This window comes from Apium graveolens, chromosome 10, assembly GCF_009905375.1.
Source record: "Apium graveolens cultivar Ventura chromosome 10, ASM990537v1, whole genome shotgun sequence".
Classification (NCBI taxonomy): domain Eukaryota; kingdom Viridiplantae; phylum Streptophyta; class Magnoliopsida; order Apiales; family Apiaceae; genus Apium; species Apium graveolens.
The window spans coordinates 57,876,398-57,887,201 of NC_133656.1; the positions used below are offsets into that span (position 1 = coordinate 57,876,398).

Below are 10,804 nucleotides of genomic sequence, written 5' to 3' on the forward strand. Positions count from 1 at the left end.
ACATATATTGTGATCACAATTTCCAATCACATATACCATTGCCTGTTTGAAAGTTGGATAAATAAAGTTTGTTCTAATATAATTAATTAATTGGTACTGAACAAACTTATTTAATTTCTAATAAAGAAATTCAATCACAATTACTAATTCATAAACTATTATAACATATATTGTTTTATTTCTAATAAAGACAACTAATTGATAAACTATTATTACTAATAACAATAGATATTATTTTATTAAACTTTTAATATAAAAGTTTCAATAGTTGTATATGTATTTAAATCTTACCTTAGTTTTCATCATATGTAGTTTAATTTTACATAATATAATCTTCTACAATATATAATTTATCTTCGATGACATAGCCTATGAACCATGCATTTTAAAATTATGTTTCTAATGTAATACTATACATATCAATTGATTAAATCATGTGCGAAGAAATTACTATTATTAATATAATTTTGTCCACATAATAATTCTCTTTTGGACACATATTTATGATGAATATTGCAATCTAAAGTGTTCCAATAAATTTAGTTATTTAAAATTCCACAACTATTTGGAATAGACACATCTCCTCAATTTTTCTATTTTTTTAGGTATTTAAAACTCTTCAATTATTTGGAGCAGACACATCTATTGAATTCTTTTCTTTATATACTAGCAATAATCATTTATAATATCTCATATAATCAAGTTATACCCATAAACAGTTAACTTTTGTGTTATACATTTAAGGAGAATGGAACATGTTGAGCGTGTATGACAATTTCCTCCTAATGGTTGGGTGAAGATCAATGTCCATTGTGAGTTTATTAAGAATGTTCCTAAAGGCGATAATAGAAATGGTATTGGTTCTAAGAGATGCAGGAGGTCATCTTCTCAGTGACTTACTTATGGCACAATTCCAGGCCTTACAAATTTTAATAGTGCATTATGGGCTATTCTATTAGGCTTACGCTGTGGATTCCAAGATTCTTACGAATGGGTTATCATTGAAACCGACAATATTGTTAGGGCGAAAACACGCACTAATATTCACGCAAGTATACGCGTTCGCAAGTAATATAGAATACTTTCTAGTTCGTTCCCTCAGAGACTCAGACTAAATTATTGTCTAATTAAACTCACTCACCAATGTATGATTACTTCTCAATATTAAGATAATAACACTTAAAATTGTTGATCAAATATTAACTATAATTAACTACTTAATTAACCACTTAACTAACACTTCAATTTATCAATAATAAAACACTCATGAGATCACAACTTCATTATTACTTCCTTCTATAGCCATTGTTATTACCTTTAGCATGTGACAGTGATGACATTAATCGAATAACACGAAACTGATAAAAGCCAACTTTTATTGTACTAATACCATTCTACCAAGCATCCACAATTAAGATAGAAGTTGAATAGTCATCAATTATGTTGAGTTCCTATATGTCTACAGAAATTGACAACACAATGATTTAAGCACAAGTTATCCCTTTTGATTACATAGAGCAAATAAAACTGTTAGAGTTACCCACTAATCATGCACAACGTACATGAACCTATGCTAGCATGGCAAGTTCTAAATCTCAAGATCCACCGTCGCTTCACAAGAGATTAACACCCTATCTTATATGTTCGCGACGCACATAAGACGAATACGCACAACCAATACTAGATATCATGCAATCATCATACACTAAAGTATTAAACAATTAACTAAAGAATTCCATAATAAATCCGTGGTAACCCCATGATCACGATTAGCCCATAATAGAACTTATCGCCATCATGGGTTCATATGAAATCATGACAAACAACACAAGAAAATAATAACTACACTAATTATATTAAAACAGAGTATGTCACAAGAGTAAATAAGTCAAAGCAAGAAAACTAGCATCCAACGTTACAACGAAACAAGAATCACAAGAATATATGCTTCCTCTTCGTTGCGGTGTGCTAAATCGGTCTTCTTCCTTATCTCCTTCGCTTCTTGCGTAAAACACAATCTAAAACATAATCCCCTTAATACTCTCTGTGAAAACGTCTCAAATCTACCTATATAATAGTCCCATAAGACTCAGATTACATAGAAGTTGGAAGCCACACAGAAGTAGAAGTCTAAAATAATTCAGCTTTTTCCCCGACCTTGCGCGGCCGCTCAGCATATCTGCGCGGGCGCGCAGGCTGCTGCGCGGGCGCGCAGGACCCTACTGGAAAAATTCCAAGCTTGCTCCGTTTCTTCGCCGTAATCTGCCCATTCCTTTCCTCTCGCAATGGTGAACACATGCCAAGGCTTATTCTTGATGATTCCTCCCCCGAAATGCAACTAATACCCTGAAATGCATAAACACTAGAAAAACGCATCAAATACACAAAATACTTGATTTCAAGACACCAATTTAAGCCATTTTAAGACGTTCTAAGTGGTATAAAATGCCACTTATCACACCCCCAAACTTAAATCGATGCTTGTCCTCAAGCGTCACAGACTCAAAAACAAATAAAAATATGCATGAATGCAATCTATATGAAAATGCAACGATCCCCCTTACTATAATTAACCAACCAAATTGTCACATCTCAACGAATGCAGTTAGACAACTAAAGATCAATAAACTCATGCAACCGGACATACAGCCAGAAACGTGGTGTGTGCAAATGCTTAACAGATATGCTTCGGAACTAGACCAATTACTATGACTAGACTATCCTCAAGGCAATCCTACGATTATACAAAGAATAAAAATTCTAGGCACAAAGTGATATACAACACTACAAGAACTCTGGAGCTTACTACGGAATCGAGCTTTTTATTTACAACTCAAATGCTTATTTGACTGTGCAATGAGTGAGGTCCACAAAAGACTTATACAATGGTATCCATGTAACGAGCGTTAGGTTAGCGGATCCCAGACTCTAAAAGCCTTAGGTCACTAGGCACAAAGTCCCCTAAGAACTTAATAACCCGAATACCAAAGAGCCCACTCTTGATCAATTATGCAAAAAATATTTATTTATTTATTTATTTATTTATTTATTTTTTTATAACTTCTGAGCAAGTGCGTTTCGCTCCATCTTACTCAACCCTAGACTACTCGCAACATAAGCGAGCCGGCTACTAGCCATTTGACGCCTAGCCACAACTAGCAAAAACTTCCATATTTTTTTCTCCAAAAATTTTTCTTTTCATGTTTTCATCACTAAGAACCTATAATCGAATTCTAAGCATAATAAATAGATTGACCTTGAAAACAACCAAATCATAACAACAATCTAGCCCTTACGCATTCTTTAAGACTTAGTGGACTTACAATTGTTTCTAGCATGCATATCAACCTACACAACTTAATATCACTTTAATGCTATCACTACACTCGCATCAATATCACAATTCAGTCGATAAATCATTGTAAAAGGGATCATAGTAAATGCATGAGCTACATGACATTCATAAAAAAAAACTATATGGCATAAATTATGCAACTATATGAACTAAACTATCATGAATATGCAACTAAATGACACACACACAATATTCCTTAACTACCACCCCCAAACTAAAAATCTTCACTGTCCTCAGTGAAAGTAGTAGAAAGGAACACAGGGTATACCTACTCGGAGTCATCATCATCATCACCCTCAGTGGGTGGAGTATCAGGCGGTGGATATGCAGAGTCCTCACCAAAAACTGGCCACTGGATATCAGCTCCAAGGCCTCGAAAAGCAGTCCTTAATGCAAGGGTGAGCTCCTGAGCAAACCTGCTCTGCGTCTCATACATGGCATCCATCCGCCGTGAAAGCCTCCTATACTGGGCATCACCCATCCCAGCACCCTCCTGAGCTCTCGACGAACCAGCCTCACCACGCCCTGGCCTAGCCATAGTAGCAACTCGTGCTGGACGCCCTCCTGGAAGACGATAACCCAGCCCATGCTCCTCAGGCTCACCACCGGTCCACTCCTGCATCCCATTCAGAGTGACCAGAATCTATCGGAGCTGCTGGCAACTGCAACTGCTCATGAGCCGGCCAGTTCACTCCCACTGCTCGGCATAGCTTCGTAACCGTGGATGCATAAGGGATGTTCATATGCTTTGCTCCCCTCAAAAACTTCAGAATTCCTTGGTAGATAAACTCACCAAGGTCCACATAGTATTCCTCATTCAGAATTCCCCACAACAGCTGTGTTCTCTCAACTATGACCTCGTGTGCATGTGAAGAAGGCAAAATATTAGCACATATAAATGCATTCCATGCACGGGCATACCTGTTCATGGCGATCGCCAGAAAGTGACGATACTCATTATTGGCTGGACTGCGGTTCCAAACTGTGCCCGGTCGACAGAGAGTCGCACAAATCAAATCCAAGTCAAAATCCTCAGCAGTCTTTTCATTCCAGTTCTCCTCCTCGGGCTTCCTCTCTCTCTGTCCAATCACACGGCGAATCACCGCAGGATGATAATCAACCGTCAGCCCACGGACTACAGAAAACCCATTCTTTTCAGCCTTCGCGTTCGCGTAGAACTCGCGAACAACGCTCATCGGTACTGCTTCGGGTGACTCACAAAAAGCTATCCACTCCTTCTCTGCAATCATGGGCAACAACTCACCATCCCTCCCTGATGGTAAAAACCCCCTCTCCTTCAGAATCGGCTTCCCCAACAGCCTAGTGTACTCCTCCTCCGCAGCTCTGTCAGTTAACCGAGGCCTTGCAGCAGTGCCCCTCGATGAATCAGCAGTAGGAACTGTGCTGCTGCTGTCAATAGTGCGTGCTCTCTTGGGTGCCATTGATTCGTGAATAAAAGTGTGTAAGAACTGATTTTTGATGTTTGTGAGAGGGTTTAAGTGTAGGAAATTTTGTGAGAGATATATAGGATAGGTGTATGTATATATAGGGTGTGGATTAGATTAGGGTTTGGGAATTAAGGGATAAAATGATGGGGTAGTGGGAATAATTCGTGGGTTTATGGGCTACAACTGTTTTTGTGTTTTTGTTTGTTTTTTTTTTCTGAACTGTAAAAAAATTTCTGGAACTCGACCCCTGCGCGGCTGCTCAGCATTTCTGCGCGGGCGCGCAGCAAGCTGCGCGGCCGCTCAGCATAGCTGCGCGGGCGCGCAGAGGGTCTCTGGAATTTTTTTTTTCAGCCCCTGTTTTCTGATTTTTTTTGTGTTTTTGGATAGGTTATTAACTTCTAAGGGTTCCTGTAACAACAATTCATGGGTTGCCTCCCACGCAGCGCTTCTTTTTCGTCATTAGCTTGACGTTCCGTACCTCTCTCAAGTAGTCAACAAAATGGCACTAACCACCTCTCGGTTTGCCATGTCCCCATAGTAGTGCTTCAACCGCTGACCGTTAACCTTGAATGCTTGGTCCGAATCATTCTCAAAAATTTCCACCGCTCCATGTGGAAACACAGTTTTGACAATAAAAGGTCCAGACCACCTTGATTTCAACTTCCCAGGAAAAAGTCGGAGCCGAGAGTTGAATAAAAGAACTTGTTGCCCTGGCACAAATAACTTAGGATGTAGCTTCCTATCGTGCCACCTCTTCACCTTTTCCTTATACATTTTGTTATTCTCGTACGCTTGAAGTCGAAATTCATCAAGTTAATTAAGCTGAAACATTCTTTTCTTACCAGCTGCATCTAAATCCAGGTTCAATTTCTTCAATGCCCAGTAGGCTTTATGCTCAAGCTCCGCCGGTAGATGACATCCCTTACCGTACACCAACTGAAACGGTGACATCCCAAGTGGAGTTTTGTATGCTGTTCTGTAAGCCCAAACAGCTTCATCAAGCTTTAAAGACCAATCCTTCCTTGAAGGACAAACAACCTTCTCTAGAATATGCTTTATCTCTCTGTTAGACACTTCCGCTTGACCATTTGTTTGCGGATGATAGGCAGTAGCTACTCGATGATTCACATTATAACGCTGTATCATAGAAGTGAACTTACGGTTGCAAAAATGCGATCCTTCATCACTTATGATTACCCGAGGTGTTCCAAACCTTGTGAAAATTTGCTTATGAAGAAAATTTAGTACTACCTTTGCATCATTTGTCGGTAAAGCTTTAACTTCGACCCATTTTGAGACATAATCGACTGCCAGCAAGATGTACTGATTATTGCAAGACGAGATAAAAGGTCCCATGAAATCGATTCCCCACACATCAAAGACCTCGACTTCAAGCATCACATTTAATGGCATCTCATCCTTCCTTGACAAATTTCCCACTCTTTGGCAACGATCACACCTTAAAACAAACTGATGAGCATCCTTGAACAAAGTAGGCCAGAAAAAACCTGCTTGCGGAATACGAGCTGACGTCTTCTCACCTCCATAGTGTCCACCATAAACCGTGGAATGGCAGTCTCGTAATATCCCCTCCGTCTCACAGAACGGGATACATCTCCTGATGATCTGGTCAGCTCCCTGTCTAAACAAATATGGTTCATCCCACATATACCACTTCACCTCATGCAGAAACTTCTTCTTTTGAGCGGATGTCAAATTAAGAGGCATTATATTGCTGACGAGATAGTTTACAATATCTGCAAACCATGGTTCTTCCTCCTGAATTGCAAACAACTGCTCATCCGGAAAAGATTCATTGATTAACGTCCTATCTTGTGAAGTAGAATCGGGATTCTCCAACCTAGAGAGATGGTCAGCTACTTGATTCTCAGTACCTTTTCTATCTTTGATCTCTAACTCAAATTCCTGAAGTAAAAGCACCCAACGAATGAGTCTCGGCTTCGAATCCTTCTTAGAAACCAGATAGCGAATAGCTGCATGATCAGTGAATACTGTTACTTTCGTACCAAGCAGATAAGATCGAAATTTCTCAAAGCCAAAGACTATAGCCAAAAGCTCCTTCTCAGTAGTGGTGTAGTTCAATTGGGCCCCATTTATAGTCTTACTCGCATAGTAGACCACATGGAAGATATTTTTCTTGCGCTGTCCCAGAACTGCACCTACCGCATAATCACTCGCATCACACATCATCTCAAACGGTTCTGTCCAATCTGGTGCTGTAATAACTGGTGCAGTGATCAAACTCTTCTTGAGAGTCTCGAATGCTGCCAAACATTCATCATCAAATTTGAAAGGCACATCTTTCTCAAGCAAATTGCACAACGGCTTAGATATCTTTGAAAAGTCCTTGATGAATCGCTGATAAAAACCCGCATGACCAAGAAAACTACGGATTCCTTTCACAGAATTGGGTGGGGGAAGATTTTCAATGACTCCCACCTTGGCCTTGTCCACCTCCAGACCCTTGCTAGAGACCTTATGCCCAAGGATAATGCCTTCACGCACCATAAAATGACATTTCTCCCAATTAAGCACCAAATTAGTTTCCACGCATCTTTTGAGTACGGCGCGCAGATTATTCAAACATTCATCATATGAGTGTCCAAAGACGGAGAAGTCATCCATGAACACTTCGACATTATTTCCAATCATGTCAGAGAATATAGCCATCATACATCTCTGAAAGGTGGTCGGGGCGCCACATAACCCAAACGAAACTCTACGAAAAGCAAATGTGCCAAATGGACAAGTGAAGGTAGTCTTTTCCTGATCCTCTGGTGCAATACAAATCTGATTATACCCGGAATAACCATCCAGAAGACAAAAATACTCATGACCCGCCAATCTGTCAAGCATCTGATCAATAAATGGAAGGGGGAAGTGATCCTTCCTTGTGGCTTTGTTCAATTTTCTATAATCCATGCATACTCTCCATCCTGTAACTGTTCGAGTAGGGATGAGCTCATTCTTTTCATTTGCGACCACAGTGATACCTCCCTTCTTAGGTACATATTGTACGGGGCTCACCCACGAGCTGTCAGAAATAGGATAAATGATGCCTGCATCTAGCCATTTCAGAATTTCTTTCTTCACCACCTCCTTCATGATGGGATTCAGTCTTCGCTGCTGTTCCACAGTTGGCTTACTACCTTCCTCTAGCAGAATTTTATGCATACAATATGAAGGACTTATCCCCTTGATGTCTGCTATGGTCCATCCTATAGCCGATTTGAATTCTCTCAAAATCCTTAAGAGCTTGTCTTCCTCACTACCTGAAAGGTCAGATGAAATAATAACAGGTAACGTAGATGAATCACCTAAAAAAGCATACCTCAAGTGTTCAGGTAATGGTTTGAGCTCCAAGGTAGGTGCTTCCTCTATTGATGGTTTGAGCTTCCCTTCAGCATTCTTAAGGTCAGAAGTACCAAGAGATTCAAATGGTATGTCCAGCTTTCGCTTCCATGGAGAAGCGTTCAGATATTGTAATTGCTCGTTGCTATCTTCATCATCGCTGTCAAAATCCCCCAATAAGGCATTTTCCAATGCATCAGACATTAGCATGTGCTCGAGTTCCGAAGTAACCGCAGAATCAATCACATCCACTTTTAAGCACTCCTCATCTTCTGTAGGGAATTTCATTGCCTTGAATACGTTGAAGGTCACATCCTGATCTTGGACCTGCATAGTAAGTTCCCCTTTTTGCACATCTATCAAGGTACGACCAGTAGCCAAGAAAGGCCTCCCCAAGATTATGGGAATCTTCTTATCTTCCTCAAAATCCAGAATAACAAAATCTGCTGGAAAGAAGAGCTTATCCACCTTGACGAGCACATCCTCAACTATGCCCCTTGGGTAAGTAATGGAACGGTCCGCCAATTGTAGCGACATGTATGTGGGTTTTGGATCAGGCATATCCAGCTTTTTAAAGATCGACAACGGCATCAGATTAATGCTTGCTCCCAAATCACAAAGGCACTTGTCAAAAGTTAGATTGCCAATGGTGCAAGGAATGGTGAAGCTTCCTGGATCTTTCAGTTTTGGTGGTAACTTTTGTTGCAGAACAGCGCTGCATTCTTCCGTGAGAGCAACGGTTTCAAGGTCATCCAGTTTCACCTTCCTTGAAAGAATAGTCTTCATAAACTTCGCATAACTATGCATTTGTTCCAGAGCCTCAGCGAAAGGTATATTAATGTGAAGTTTCTTGAACACCTCCAGAAACTTCCCGAACTGTCTATCCAGCTTTTGTTGCTGCAATCTCTTAGGAAAAGGTGGTGGAGGATAGAGCTGTTTCTCCCCTGTATTAGCCTCAGGTAGAGTGTGTTCAACAGTAGTCTTCCTTGGTTCCGCCGCTTTCTCCTTTTGCTTAGATTCTTCTTCTCTAATTTCAGCTTCTACTTCTTTTGCCTTTTCAGCCTCAGCTACTTTTCCAGACCTTAAGGTAATAGCCTTGACTTGCTCTTTAGCTTCCTTCCTGCCTGGTACTTCCGTGTCACTGGGAAGAGTGCCAGATTGACGATTGAGCACTGCATTGGCTAATTGACCGATTTGATTTTCCAAGGTCTTGATAGAAACCGCCTGACTCTTGCACAACAGCTTAAGTTCCTCAAAATCAGCACTAGTAGGTGCAGCCGCACTTCCCTGTTGAGGATATGATTGCCTTGTAGCATACTGCTGTGGTTGCTGGAATCCAGGTGGGTTAAACTATTTACTCACTCTTTGCTGATATGGTGGCTGAATAGCATTCTGATTATTCCCCCAGCTGAAATTTGGATGATTTCTGTTATTAGGATGATAGGTCGCTGGCACAGGCTGCTATTGTCGCTGATAATTATTCACATACTGAACAGATTCGTCGACAAGAGAACACTGATCCGTAGCATGAGAACCTGCACAAAGCTCACAAACTATAGCTATTTGATTAACTCCATATGTAGCCAGAGAATCAACCTTCATTGATAGCGCTTGGAGCTGGGCTGCAATAGCGGTGGCTGCATCAACTTCCAGAATACCTGCGACCTTGCCTGACGTCATCCTCTGAGTTGGGTTTTGATGCTCATTTGCAGCCATCGTCTCTATAAGATTATATGCCTCAGTATAGCTTTTAGCCCATAAGGCTCCTCCAGCTGCTGCATCGAGCATGGGCCGAGATTGGGCCCCCAAACCATTATAAAAACCAGTGATCACCATCCAATCCGGCATTCCATGATGTGGACATTTTCTCAACATTTCCTTGTAGCGTTCCCAAGCCTCGCACATAGATTCTGTAGGTTGCTGCGCAAACTGAGTAAGAGCACTCCTCATAGCAGCAGTCTTTGCCATTGGATAAAACTTCACCAGAAACTTTTGCGCAAGATCTTGCCACGTAGTGATGGACCCAGCTGGTTCAGAATATAACCAGTCTTTAGCCTTATCCCTCAGTGAGAATGGGAAAAGCCTCAACTTGATAGCCTCATCAGTCACGCCATTATACTTAAAAGTGCTGCAGATCTCGACAAAATTCCTTATGTGCATGTTGGGGTCTTCAGTTGCCGCTCCTCCAAAAGAAACATAATTCTGCACCATCTGAATAGTGCCCGGCTTGATTTCAAAGGTGTTAGCTTGAATAGCCGGATGAAGGATGCTTGACTGAATGTCATCAATTTTAGGCCGAGAAAAATCCATAAGAGCTGGATCAGCTTGAACAATACGATCTCCCATGTTTACTGGTTCTTTCTGCTCAGTTCCTGAATCCGAATCCTCAAAATCTAACTTCTCCGGAATATCAAGAACTTCGTCTGTCTCCTCAGCTGTATCTAAAGTCCTCTTGCGAGCACGAGAACGAGTTTGCATAAACGCTTGCTAAAGTACCTGAAATACAACCGAAAAGAGTAAGTAACTACTACGTCCTAATCACTGAGTCCTAATGACCAATGATGGTAAGTACATAAACTAAACAAATACGCCGAGTCCCCGGCAGCGGCGCCAAAAACTTGTTAGGGCG

At 40.8% G+C, this 10,804-nt stretch overlaps 1 non-coding gene across 1 annotated transcript; it reads left to right on the top strand.

The window, feature by feature from the left end:
• The first annotated feature begins 10,021 nt into the window (after nt 1-10,021).
• LOC141694131 (small nucleolar RNA R71) lies at nt 10,022-10,128 on the top strand. Its single transcript, XR_012563459.1, has one exon. It is a non-coding gene; the product is annotated as a small nucleolar RNA R71 (small nucleolar RNA).
• The last annotated feature ends 676 nt before the right edge of the window (nt 10,129-10,804 follow it).